Below are 14,726 nucleotides of genomic sequence, written 5' to 3'. Positions count from 1 at the left end.
TCATGTAAGAAAAGAAAAACAATATTCAGTGTAAGAATGGGTAAGGTTGGTCAGATTGAAGACCTTTCTGAAGGCCATACCACCAGCAAGAAGGAAGGAAGGAAGGAAGGAAGGAAGGAAGGAAGGAAGGAAGGAAGGAAGGAAGGAAGAGAACCAGATCCTACAATAAGCCAGCAAAATAAGCAATGCCAGGCATTCAACAAACTGCTAGTTCCAGTCCCAGCTTATTTCCTGTCTTATCTTCAACAATTTTAAACCCACACTAACCTATTTCAACTTGTTGAGTGATCAACGGCATTTTTTTTACAGAATTTTCTAAAACTGTATTTTGTTTTTTAAAAAATTTAAAAACATGATTGATTTAGGAGGTCTTCATTTGGACTAAGTGCTTCATGGGTTTTTTAACAGGCTAATCGATGAAGGGTATGAAGTTCAACTTTCAGACAATTTGACATACTAAATCCTCACTGATTCAGTGGGAGTACTCTAGTGCAATTTACTATGCTAAGCAACAGGATTTCAACCATCATGGTATTCTTCCATCTTTATTGTTATACTTGCCTGCCATTTCCTCTTTGCTGAAAGGAAAACAAGGGAGAAAGAAATGACCACAGTAAAAGCAAAAAGAATAGAAATAGGAAATTGGGCAACTCAGATGAAGGACATTTAAAATGAAGAGGGCAGTAAATCATATATGTTCGAGTTCTGGTTAATTGAGGATTTTATTTCAGACAGGTTTTGAGGGGGAAAATTACCAAAATTCACAAATTTTACCATGTTCAAGGATGGGATCTTCAATGTATTGTTTTCATATGAGGAAGAAAAATAGAAAATGTCTGAAAACATCAAGGCAGCTGCATAAGACGCTTTCAGAAGAGCCACGTTTTAAAAGGGATGTGTATGAAAAAGCGGCAGGAGGGTCAAATTGCTAAGTAAGCAGTTAGCATTTATAAGGATAAGGTGAGGAGGGTTCAAGCGGAGAATAAGATCACATTTTTAAGGGAGATTAAAAATAACAAGAAAGACGTTTTCAGCTATGTATGGAGAAAGAGAAAGAACAAAGTGATGGGTCTGCAAAAATACTTAAAGGTGACAGAGAAGACAGAATTGTTCAACCTATTTTCCTCTGTTTTCTCCTGAAAGAGAGGAAAAGTGCTCAGTCCCATGCAAATAGAAAAAAAGGAGACTTTGGGAAGGGTGCTGTTCAAATTAGGTATATGATTGTGTAACTCCTCATTCTTAGTGCAAAAGTAGGGCTGGTGGGTGGAAACTTTATTTTTCTCCTTAGAGAAAGATTTCTTTGTGTGTTGGGGGGGGAGGAGGGGGTGTTTTGTTTTAAAGATACATTGTGGGATTTCTTGGGTGGTTTGTCATCATTTTTCTTTGTCAGAACCACTATTGTGCCTAGAATTATTACAAATCTGCATCTCTTATACACAATATTCTCCATAAAGGTCCTTTGGTTGCGCAAAAGGTGGTAGCTTCTTGTGTGAATGAACAGGTGAAAAACAGAATGAAAACAACAAGGAAGATCAGGATCAGGGTTTCATTTTCTTGGGAAGACAAGGAATGTTGCTGGTGCAGAGGAAGTCTCAGCCGGATGACTTTTGGAAAGTCAAAAAGAATGTGAAAATTTTCAAGTATTTGTCACATCCTTACCCCAAGTTAGACAAAACGAACATGTGGGGACAACTTAATACTCAGGTCTGCAGTAACAGATGAGGTGCATTCTAAATAACATCTGAAGAGACACAGCTTTTTTTCACACAGGTGTAGAGAATCCTCAGTAAGTTTCCCATTGTCATTAGTTTAAGGTTAGTTCCTGGCAAGAAGAGGCACCCAAGACTTTTTTAACTTAACAAGATCCCTCATGCCCAGCATTACATTCAAGCAAGGATTATTTTTACCCTCTGCCAAGGCTTCTGGCATTAACAGAAAATGGGTAGAATCCTACAGGTGTCCAGACAAAGTTTGTGTAACTTGCTGCAGCTAATTGTGATTGTGATACATGATGCATCCTGATGGCATGCCAGGATGTATCATGTCTGCACAAATGGGTACACAACTAGGCACACATATGAGGCATGCCTTGATAACTAGGGAACTAGCCACAGCAAGCCACAGTTGTTTACACAAACTTTATGTGAACATCAATAGAATTCTGACCAATAGCCATCTATAAGAAACTAGGGCCTTCTCCCTTCAATAGGCAAAGAGCATACACATGCATACCAATCACAGGAATAGCTGGCTTATTTAAAAGTTGCAAACAACCTACCTGACCATTTCAATTTTAAAAAAGTCCATGACATACAGCAGTAGTGATTGCAGTTTTGCACAACTCGCATGTTGCATAATTTGCATAAAATAATCAAGTCAATAGCACCAGAAAATATCTTACTATCTCACAGGGGGAGGAGAAAAAAATTACAATTCATCATCCTTGTCTGCAAGGATGACACAAGCAACAATTTACATCCCTAGTGCTAAATTTTCCCTTAATTTACTTTGTCTAACACTACAAACATCCCAGCTGGTATTTATTGAAGCATTAGATTTCCAATGCATGATATATTACCTTTCATAAATATTTTCAGCTTTGTCTTGAAGATGTAATCCTTTTATTTCATTCTCTCTCCCAAGTGCTAATTATGTGCTAATTGGCAGTAGCTGTAATGACTCCTTGTAATCTGGGAACTTTTCCACTAATAACTGCAGTTCTGTTCCCCATCTAGAATTACTAGCTGTTCTGTCCTGTTGATTAGTTAGAATGAGTTTTAATTCTGCTGGGACTTATAGTAGGGCTCTGAAGACTATATGTAGGACAAAATGCGCTCACAATATATATGAAAATTTGTGAAGTAATTCTGAAGTAATCTGTGGCCTTTATTATTTGCCGCCCAGAGTAGACCTTTGGTCTAGATGGGTAGGGTAGAAGTCTAATGAATGAATGAATGAATGAATGAATGAATGAATGAATACTATGCAATAGTTCTAGCAAGCATATAAAAGAAGATTGGAAGAGGTTTCCATGTTATAGAAGGAAATCTTCCACCCATTTTCACTCCTCCTTCATCTGAATCTGTTCTGGATTTCTGTATGACATGTTCTGCTTACAGACTGAATAGATAAGGGGATAAAATGCACACTTCTCAGATACCTTTGCTTATAAGAAATCATTCTGTCTCTCCATATTCTGTCATAACAGTAGCTTCTAGCCCACAATACACATCATAATAATCAAGAGCTGGGGCACACCAGTTTCTTTGAAAACAACCCATAGTTTCTCATTATACACACAGCATCTTTCTAGCAGAAAGCAGCAATGACTTTAAATGATTTTTAGTGAAAGGGAAAGAAGAACATTTCAAAGTAGGACTGCAATTAAGAACATTAAGAAGACCAACATCATGACTACAGAAGAACTTCATAATTTTAATGTTGACAATGAAGAAATTGAAGTAGTGAAAGATTTTGTATACCTTGGTTCAATCATCAATCCAAATGGAGACTGAAGTCAAGAACTCAGAAGAAGACTGAGACTTGAAATTAAGGAATTAGAAATTATCAACTGTAAGGATGTGTCCCTGGAGACCAAGATCGACATCATTCACACTCTTGTATTTCTGTTCACCATGTATGGGTATGAAAGCTGAACAGTAAATAAAACTGACAGGGGGGAAATTGTTTGTTTGAAATGTGGTACTGGAGGAGAACTTTGTGGATACCCTAGACCAGTGGTTCTTAACCTTTGTTACTCGGATGTTTTTGAACTGCAACTCCCAGAAATCCTAGCCAGCACAGTTGGTGGTGAAGGCTTCTGGGAGTTGCAGTCCAAAACTCCTGAGTAACCCAAGGTTAAGAACCAGTGCCCTAGACTGCCAGAAAGATGAACCAGTGGGTCCTAGAGCAAATCAAGACTGGAATATCTCTGGAGGCAAAAAGAGTGAAACTGAGGTTGTCCTTTTTTCACAAGAAGGGAGGATTCTCTGAAAAACAACAACAATAAAACAGGGAAAATGTGAGGCAGAAGTAAAAAATAAACACCAAATACATGATGGATTGTTTCCCTAAAGGAAGCCACAGGCTTGAATTTACAAGAGCTGAGCTGGGCTGTCGAGTTCACGACACTGAGGAGATCTCTCATGTGGTGATGTAGAGTCACCAAAAGTCAAAGTGGCAACATGTAACAACAACAGCAACAACAACAACTAGAAGGAAATGTGGAAGACTGCTCTTGGTTTCCCTTTTTGGCAACCTTTTAATTACAGCTAGGACTCACTGCTGCGGCTGTTCTACCTCTCAATCTTGCAACTTTCTCAAATTGTGAGGTTTCTTACTTGTGCCTTTTACCCTCCTGGATAATATAGAGTGGCAGCTGTGGGATAACAGGGGCAGACTTTTTTTGAGAGTGAGAGGTTTTTTGATACCTCATTTAATAATAAATATTCTCACTCTCATCCCAAAGTGTTGTGGCCTTTGGAGAGGACTAGGATCCCCCTGTTATCTTTCCCAGACTCACAAAGGGAATCCATCCTTTCTCACTCTCTCAGCTTCTCAATTCTTGATTCTCAAAGGGGGCCTCATCCCCACAATCTTTTGCCTGAAAAGGGGATCTTTCAAGAGTCAATATATGTTCAGGCCTTCCCTCTGGTCAATATTTAATTTTCCTTTTCTTTCCTTTCCTTTTTATTTGTTTTATTGTTGGGTGTGCTTACACTGTTTGCAATATTCTTATGTTCTATTTTAAATATTTTATTGGAAGCCGCTCAGAGTGGTCGTCCAGACCAGATGGGAGAGATATAAATAAATAAATAAATAAATAAATAAATAAATAAATAAATAAATAAATAAATAAATAAATAAATAAATAAATAAATAAATAAATAAAATAAAATAAAATAAAATAAAATAAAATAAAATAAAATAAAATAACCTGAAATAACCTGAAAAATAAAAACCTAAAATGGATTCAATCCACTATTACAGTATTCCCCCACAGAGAATCTTAGCTGCAAACACCATTTTCCTACGCATTATGTCTAATACATCTGTTGCCAAAAGGCTATATTCCTGGTTCTGTGATTATTGAGTTGTGGCCCACCTTTAAATGGTTTTTTTAAGAGAAAGAGAAGATATAGATTTTTTAAATATTTCACTTAAATGCTGTGACCTTAGGGCCATTTGAAGATATGAAGACCTCAAAACCAACACCACTATGGGAAATGAAGTACCATTTAGGATAACACTAGCACAACTGGAAGATGTTAAAACCTCTTCCTTCCAAAGACACAGTCCTTCAAGGCTGCTATATTTGAATCTGGAAAATGGACTCACAAATGGAGTCCATTCTTATCTCCCAATGACCAATCACCAAATGGCTTGCAGAACTCAGAAATCTCATGTTAGGATGAATTAAACAAATCTCTTAAAGGGAGTGACTTTATTCTAGATAAATTCATTGTAATATCTGTTTTGAGGTATGTCTAAGTTCATAAACCTTTGTACATGCCTTAAAAACAAGGCTCAAAACAGATATTGCAATGAATCTAGGTAAAATAAAAATCCCTATAACTCCATTAAGAGGAGTTTATGGATTCATATGCATATAGTTTCCTTCCCCTGTACATAGGCCCCCACTAGAATAACAGAGAACTTAGACAAACAGAGAAATCTATATATGGGACAGCTTTTAAGCTCAAATACCTCACAACCTGATGATGAACATTGACCAGGATGGCACAAAGCCTCATAAAACTAAGACTGTTTTAGAACACCACTGTAGTAGGAGCCTGGAGATAAGAATATTCTCCTTAACCAATAATGGCAATGATGCATTCTAATCATGCACATACACTGCCCTGGGGCTTCTCTTTCATTTAAAGGCCTTTCCCACATAACTGAGGACAAGCTGTCTCAAAAACCTTGCAAGTTCCACAGTTCATTTCTGTGTAAGCTCTGCATCCTCCCAATATCCAAAGCCTTAGGCTAAACAATAAAAGTTCAGGATACCAAATGTCAAATGTAATTAAAAACAAAAGATGTAGGAGAGGAAAAATGGATTGTGGGAGTAAAATTTGTCACACCTCAGACATGCCAGCTGTATTCTCATAAAGTGCAGCCAATACTCTGCTTCACTAAAGAAATATGAGCTACAGAAAGAGACACCAAATGTTGAGTAAATTCATTTGGTACATACGTGGGGGATGAAAGAGGGATCATATCCACAATATTTGTCCCAAACCTTCAAATACAGTATTTATCTGAGGTTATGCATAGGGTATCTACCTTGTATCCACATGTTGTATCAATTAGGTTACCAGTTATATCCCAACTGGATGAAAAGAAGGAATGGAAGACATAATCACTAAATTCCTTCTTCTGATTGATTTAGGCTGTCTTGGCCCTATGAGATTGTTTGCCTTGAACTGAATGTGAGGCAAAGAGCTCATTTCTCCCTCTCAAGATTTCTGTAATTTGCCCCAAAGACCTCTTCTGTCCTTTGGAAACCAGACATGCACAATACACACAGAGGGAAGACAAGAGGCCTGGATTATTGTTAAGAAAGACAACAATAGTTAATGTAGTGTTTCAAGTTCTTAACAAAAGCAGTAATCATCCTAGTTTTTGACAAATTGCATAATCGGAGGAAATTTCTTGCCATCCTCACTCATGAGGAGAAGAATGTTAGCAGCTCCTTATCACTCTTTGCAAGGATCAGACAAGCAAGAATTTACCCCATCGTTGTTCAGTCGTTAAGTCCTGTCCGAAACTTCGTGACCCCATGGACGAGAACACACTAGGCCATTCTGTCTTCCACTGCCACCCGGAGTTTGGTCAAATTCATGTTGGTCGCCTCAATGACACTGTCCAACCATCTCATCCTCTGTCATCCCTTTCTCCTCTTACCTTCACATTTTCCAAACATCAGGGTCTTTCCCAGGGAGTCTTCTCTTCTCCTGAGATGGCCAAAGTATTGGAGCCCCAGCTTCAGGATCTGTCCTTCCAGTGAACACTCAAGATTGATTTCCCTCAGAACAGATAGGTTCTATCTCTTTTCAGTCCGGGGGACTCTCAAGAGTCTCCTCCAGCACCATAGTTCAAAAGCATCAATACTTCGGCGGTCAGCCCTCTTAATAGCCCAGATCTCACTTCCATACATCGCTACTGGAAAAACCATAGCTTTGACTATGCAGACCTTTGTTGGCAAGGTGATATCTCTGCTTTTTAAGATGCTGTCTAGGTTTCTCATCACTATCCTCCCAAGAAGCAGGCCTCTCTTAATTTCGTGGCTGCTGTCACCATCTGCAGTAATCATGGAACCCAAGAAAGTAAAATCTATCACTGCCTCCATATCTTCCCCTTCTATTTGCCAGGAGGTGATGGGACCAGTGGCCATGATCTTTGTTTTTTTTAATGTTGAGCTTCAGACCATTTATGACGCTCTCCTCTTTCATCCTCATTATAAGTTTCTTTAATTTTTCCTCACTTTCTGCTATCAGAGTGGTATCATCTGCATATCTGAGGTTGTTGATATTTCTTCCAGCAATGTTGATTCTAGCTTGGGATTCCTCTAGTTGAGCCTTTCGCATGATGTATTTTACATATACTGTAAGTTAAATAAGCAAGGAGATAATATATAGCCTTTTTTTAGTCCTTTCCCAATTTTGAATCAATCATTTGTTCCATATCCAGTTCTAACTGTTGCTTCCTGTCCCACATATAGATTTTTCAGGAGATAGATAAGGTGGTCAGGCACTCCCATTTCTTTAAGGACTTGCCATAGTTTGCTGTGGTCCACACAGTCAAAGGCTTTTGCGTAGTCAATGAAGCAGAAGTAGATGTTTTTCTGGAACTCTCTGGCTTTCTCCATAATCCAGCGCATGTTAGCAATTTGGTCTCGAGTTCCTCTGCCTCTTCGGAATCCAGCTTGTACTTCTGGGAGTTCTCGGTCCACATACTGCTGAAGCCTACCTTGGAAGATTTTGAGCATAACCTTGCTAGCGTGTGAAATGAGTGCAATTGTACGGTAGTTGGAGCATTCTTTGGCACTGCCTTTCTTTGGGATTGGGATGTAGACTGATCTTTTCCAATCCTCTGGCCACTGTTGAGTTTTCCAAACTTGCTGGCATATTGAATGTAGCACCTTAACAGCATCATCTTTCAAGATTTTAAATAGTTCAACTGGAATGCCATCACCTCCACTGGCCTTGTTGTTAGCCAGGCTTTCTAAGGCCCATTTGACTTCACTCTCCAGGATGTCTGGCTCAAGGTCAGCAACTACATTGTCTGGGTTGTCCGGGATATCCAGATCTTTCTGGTATAATTCCTCTGCTTATTCTTGCCACCTGTTCTTGATGTCTTCTGCTTCTGTGAGGTCTCTACCATTTTTGTCCTTTATCATGTCCACCTTGGCACAAAATGTTCCTTTTATATCTCCAATTTTCTTGAACAGATCTCTTGTTTTTCATTTGAGAAGGCCCTCTTGTCTCTCCTTGCTATTCTTTGGAAGTCAGCATTCATTTTTTTCTGTATATTTCCCTATCTCCCTTGCATTTTGTCTCCCTTCTCTTCTCTGCTATTTGTTAAGGCCTTTCCTTTTCTTTGGGATGGTTTTTATTGCTGCCTCCTATACAATGTTATGAGCCTCCATCCATAGTTCTTCAGGCACTCTGTCCACCAAATCTAGTTACTTAAATCTGTTCTTCACTTTCACTGTGCATTCATAAGGGATTTGGTTTAGATTATACTGACTAGCCCAGTGGTTTTTCCTACTTTCTTTAGTTTAAGCTTGAGTTGGGCAATAAGAAGCTGATTATCAGAGCCACAATCAGCTCCAGGTCTTCTATTTGCTGACTGTATAGAACTCCTCCATTTTGGCTGCAGAGAATATAATCAATCTGATTTCAGTATTGCCCATCTGGTGATGTCCATGTATAGAGTTGTATTGTTGGAAAAGAGTGTTTGTGATGACCAGCTTTTTCTCTTGACAAAACTCTATTAGCCGTTGCCCTGCTTCATTTTGAACTGCAAGGCCAAACTTACCTCTTATTCTATTTATCTCTTGACTCCCTGCTTTAGCATTCCAATCCCCGAGAATGAGAAGAACATCTTTCTTTGGTGTCAGTTCTAGAAGGTGTCTTCATGGAATTGGTCAGTTTCAGCCTCTTCAGAATCAGTGGTTGGTGCATAAACTTGGATTACTGTGATGTTGAAAGGTCTGCCTTGGATTCGTATTGAAATAATTCTATCATTTTTGAGGTTATTTCCCAGTACAGCTTTCTCCACTCTTTTGTTGACTATGAGGGCTACTCCATTTCTTCTAGGGGATTCTTGCCCACAATAGTAGGTATAATTGTCTGAATTGAATTCACCCAGTCCCATCCATTTTAGTTCACTGACACCCAGAATGTCAATGTTTATTCTTGCCATCTCCTGTTTGACCACATCCAGCTTCCCAAGGTTCATAGATCTTACATTCCAGGTCCCTATGCAGTATTTTTCTTTGCAGCATCAGACTTTCCTTTCACTTTCACATACGTCCACAGCTGAGCGCCCTTTCAGCTTTTGCCCTACCACTCCATTAGCTCTGGAGCTACTTGTACTTGTCTTCCGCTCTTCTTCAGTAGCATGTTGGACGCCTTCCGACCTGACATCTTCCATTGTCATATCTTTTAGCCTTTTGTTTCTGTCTATGGGGTTTTCTTGGCAGAGATACTGGCCTGGCCTGCCAGTTCCTGCTCCAGGTGGATCACATTTAGTCAGAGCTCTCCACTATGACCTGTCCATATTGGGTGTTCCTGCACAGCATAGCCCATAGCTTCTCTGAATTACTCAAGCCCCTTTGCCAGGACAAGGCAGCAATCTTTGAAGGGGAGGATTTATTCTACCATGCATGAATGCCCCTGTATGTGTCAGTCTTTATTTGCTTCTCTATATGTTTTCAAGTTTTAGATGGAAGTTGAGAGAGGTTCTTCACAGCCAGTCCCAGTGCACCTACTCCCCATCTTCTCACTGACCATCCAAAAAGGACTATGCTAAGAGTAAAATGTTGAGCTACTACTATCCATTTCACTTTCATCACTTTGGTTCTATGAGCAAGTTTGATCCAGTCATTTTACTAACTTCATCAATTCTGCAATAGTGCTAAATATATACATATGAATACACAAAAGAATACACAAAATTTCAAAGTCTTTGTGATGCTTTAACAGAGGCCCAGAGGTGACACTACTACCCTTTCCTTGACATTGATCAAGTTACCAATGGAATACAGTATGTCCGGTTTGAGACACTACTGTTTTAAGGAAGCTTCAAACATCAAACAAATTGTAAAGGATTGAGGCGAAGCAATATAAAAGCAGAGAAAGAAATGTGCCCTCCCTAACAAGAGATAAATGAAAATTCTTATTGATAATAAAGAAAGCAGAGAATGCAATTTTACTTTTCAAATTGAAATGCATATTGCCAGTTTATACACAGATATATTTGTGAATGAGCTTATCAGAGATTAAATGCCACAGAGACTATTTCATATCCCTTCACATCAGCAAAAAAGGATGTGACTGTTCCATGCATTCAACAAACACAATCAGATATTAGACAAAATGTGTTCAGCAGTGAAGTGCTGACACTTTGATCTTCGTTGGGACTTTATGTAGGAATGTAACTTCCAACTGTTCTCTCTTATTTTTCCCTTTCTCCTCTCAGCCCCACCTTGGAGCCCCAAGTCATTTCCCAGATTGGTTTCCCCATTGGTTTTTTTTTTACCAGTCATCATCATGGCTAAAGGGCATGTAATTAAAACAAGGACTGTCAGGTCCTCACAGCTACAAGGCTACTGATACCTTAAATGACAGCTGCTAAAACATCTTCCTTTTTTTTAGTTTAAGTGCCTGACATCTTCTCTTTTTTGGACACATCTGTTTGGCCTCCCTCAGAATGTTCAGGCACCAGCATTCAAGCCATACTCTGAAGAAAAGGGTGAGCGGTAACTTTATTAGACAACTAAGATATGGCACAGAGAGTCTAGCTTTGAACTCTGCATGGGTCTTCATCAGACTCCATATTATAGATCTGGGGGTATGTGTGCCAAAACTCAGGGCAAGTCAAGTTTCCTCTGGCAATGTTAATGTCCACACTTGCTAGACAAAGAACTGTCAGACGCTAAGTACCCCCCAACACAACACCTTACATTTTAAAAATGCTTCCCTATGTGGCTGGAGAAATCAGAGGCACATCAAAATGTGACAAGCCCCACATCAAAGAAATTGGGACAAAATATTTGCATAGATTTTTCCCTTTTTTTTCAAACCATGTTTAGTTCTGCTTTAAAGCATGTGTAGCTTTCATTCATTGAGGGGAGCATAGTAGCCTTGTCCTTCCATCATCACTTTTCTCATTAAAAATGTGACTGTCTGGAGAGAGGAAAGCTGCTGTCTTCAGACATCTGCATTTCCATGAATAAAGAGATAGCAGAGGGGGGTGCACTTAGTAAGCTCCTCTCAGTGTTCATGTTTGAGTAGGCCATCATTCTCCTTTGCATGTAATTTTATCTTCCTTGATGTTAGTGTGTTCCTGGGAGGAGCTGTTTAGTTTTAGATGTGGGGGACTCACAGAATCAGTATTCTGCTCAGCCACATCCCTTGCTTTGTACAGGTCACTTAATCCACCATCATCAAACCATTTAATTCAACATAATTCAGGCTCAGTTGGAGTCTAGCCTCACAGTGCAGAGGAAAATGAAGTCTCACCCTGTCCCAAAGGTAGCGTGTGGCCTAGAAAGTGTAAAGTGTTATTATTTGATCATTATGACCAATGAATAAAGTTAATTTTACTTACCATCAAGATAGCCCCAATAACATATAATAAGATGGCTTTGTCTTATGAGATCTCCATTAGGAATTACATATTTATGTTATATTTTGATTTTATTATTGACAGCTACGTATCTTGAGTGCCTTTTTTTCCAAAAAGGGAGGGCCTGTCTGTCCGTCCGCCTGCCCCCCTGTCCATCCAACTATCTGCCTGTCTATCTTCCTGCCTGCTTACCTGTTTCTCTCTCTCTCTGTGTGTCTATATGAAACAAACTGAAATGTCAAAGAAATGTCAATATTTTCAAATAATACTCGGTGAATCTATGAAGTATCAACATTCTCCTCAAAATCAGTATCAGCTACTGTGACATCAAGAACTAGCAGCCCCTGTCAGTAGATTAGTAGAGCATATGCTTCCTTGTGATTGTCTTGTGATTCACGTGTACTACTGATGAGCCCAGTATTTCCCAACCTCTGAGATAGGATCTCCAAGGGGGTCGCAGGTCACCTTATATGTGTTGTGGCCCTTCTCAAATAATGTCTTCCTTTACCTTTTAGAACAAGATATAAATGAGAAACAGATCCTCTTTTTTTGGGAGAAAGAAGCCTCTACATTTTGACAAGGGATGACTGGGACAATATTTTACAAAAAAAGAGAAATGCCAGCATAAAGATATAATTGCTGTCACTTCCACAGGGATTTTAACTAAGACATATAACTTCTGGGGAGCCCAAAGAAGGGGAGGAAAAGGAAAAAGAAAAAAGACAAACCTTGAAGAGGAGGACACACACACAAAAATGGCCCATCTCTTCTGCAATAGGTGCAAGTAAACCTTTATGCTGGTTTTCTTAGGGGAATCTATCCGAGTGAAGATTTTGCCCCCTCCCCGGGTACTGCAATGTCCTTCCATCTCTTGGCCCATCTGAAGGCCTATTCTTCCTACCTCTAACCTCCCCCAGCTTATTCCTTCCCCAGTTTTGAAGTGGTGGCAGTGGAGCAGGTGGTAGGAGGAGTAAGAGGGCAGGGCAAGGAGCATCAGCATTGATGATACCACCATGTTGGGGAACAATAACAGCCTATTTATGCAAATACAGCAGCGGGGGCTCGGATTACTTGGCTATTATAAAAGGGAGTCATGATTTGAAGAAGCTTGGCAACCACTGAACTAGCTTGTTTCTGAGCAAAGTGTTGACTGCAATTTAAAAGCTTGAAATACTTTCAGCCCAGCCTGTTTCAAGGCTATCATTCATCCATATGAGACTGCCAGATTTTGAGGTCTTTGGAGGATGTTTTGGTTTTACCTCCTTCTGAGTGATGCTTCATGTGGACATGAGAGAGGGCTTTCTCAGCTGCTGTCAGGCTCTGGGATCCCCTACTGAACTCGTATTATTAGTCAGCACTTGGGCAGATGATATTGCTTGTTATGGAAGTTTATACTGAAATTTGTCTCCCAACTTGGAAACAGGAGAAGCAAAGGAATTACCAGAGACTTTAGCCAGCACCCTGGCACCAGACAGCTTTATTTACAACTGAGTGACAACATATCCATCTGCAAGGCAGGAAATGGTGAAACTGATGAATATTATTTGAAAGTCAGTCCAGCACTGGCTCACTTTCAGTACTCATTTTCACTATTTCATGATAATTATGTCCATGTCTAGATCAGTTTTTCACCAGTTTAGGCTAAACACCCAACTCTGTCCCTACCTAGATGAGAGCTCGCTTGGGACCTTGGTGTAGGCATTGGTCATCTCCTAGATAGACTGTTGCAATGCTTTCTATGTAGGGCTTCTCTTGAGACTGATCCGGAGACTACAGTGGGTCCAGAATGTAGCAGCCAGACAGGCGGTTGGTGTGAGCAAGTTTGAATGTATCACTCTGGTTCTGGCTTGCCTCTACTAGCTACCTGTTGTGACCCAGATCAGGTTCAAAGTTTTGACACTCATGCATAAAGCCCCCCACAGTTTGGGCCTACGTTACTTGTCCAAGAGTCTTTCCCCAATGTCATCTGCCTGGCCAACAAGATAAACAAAGGTGAGGCCCCTCCACGTTGCCACTTTGAGGGAGGCCTGAAAGTCTTCCACCAGAGGCAAGGCCTTTATCTCAATGGCTACAGCCTTGTGGAGGACCTTCACCTGGCCCCTTTCCCTGTGGACACTGAGGAGACAACTGAAGATAAGGCTTTTCATAAGGGAGATTTTCCACACTGACCCTAGCTGACTACTTTTGTCCACCATTTTCTGCATCATTGTTTGGTGCCATCTGTTTTATTGGTCAGTTGTCAAATTGTTTTTAGCACATTACTTTTTTCAAAGTGCTTTTAGCAGTTTTACTTTTATTTTTGGTTTTGTGTTGCTTTTTATTGTAAACCACCCAAAGCAGTGCCTTGGCACTAGTGGGAGTGGTATGTAAATCCAAGTAATAAAGAAATAATAGAAATCATGAAAACAAGGGTGCAAAGCTGTGGTTAATCACTAAAGTCACACTGGCTAATTGAGACTAAATAATGATGTGGTGGCCACATTCCCAGCTGATATGGCAAGATTCTCTACCATTTCACCTTGTGCCAGGCTCCCCACAAAAACAAGATCCCAATCTCACCACACCCTTTTGACTTTTGCTGTAACAATCCTGCACATCTTAGGGTTTCCCCCCCCTCAGGTGAATCCTGTGCAAGAAATATATTCTGTGCAAACATTGTAATAATCCTGCACAACTTGGCATTTCTTCCACACAGAAAAAATGATGACAAAACATATGAGAAATCCTGACAGATTTTTCATGAGATTTCTCAAGGAAAAAAAATCTCCCACAGAGGAATTTTGCTATGAGGGGAAAAGAAGCCTCACAACTACTGCCACCATCAGTTCCTCTTAGAAAGTGAGAAGCTGCAAGATTCATATCCTACA

General features: G+C 39.9%; 1 protein-coding gene across 1 annotated transcript in view; it reads right to left on the bottom strand.

Moving 5' to 3' along the window:
• Positions 1-14,726, bottom strand: part of CNTNAP5 (contactin associated protein family member 5) — a 491,198-nt gene that overhangs the window by 138,716 nt on the left and 337,756 nt on the right. The gene's annotated exons all lie outside the window — the stretch shown is intronic.

This window comes from Pogona vitticeps, chromosome 1 (assembly GCF_051106095.1).
Source record: "Pogona vitticeps strain Pit_001003342236 chromosome 1, PviZW2.1, whole genome shotgun sequence".
Lineage (NCBI taxonomy): Eukaryota > Metazoa > Chordata > Lepidosauria > Squamata > Agamidae > Pogona > Pogona vitticeps.
Note: the sequence above shows the minus strand (reverse complement) of the source record. Positions and strands in the feature narration are given on the sequence as shown.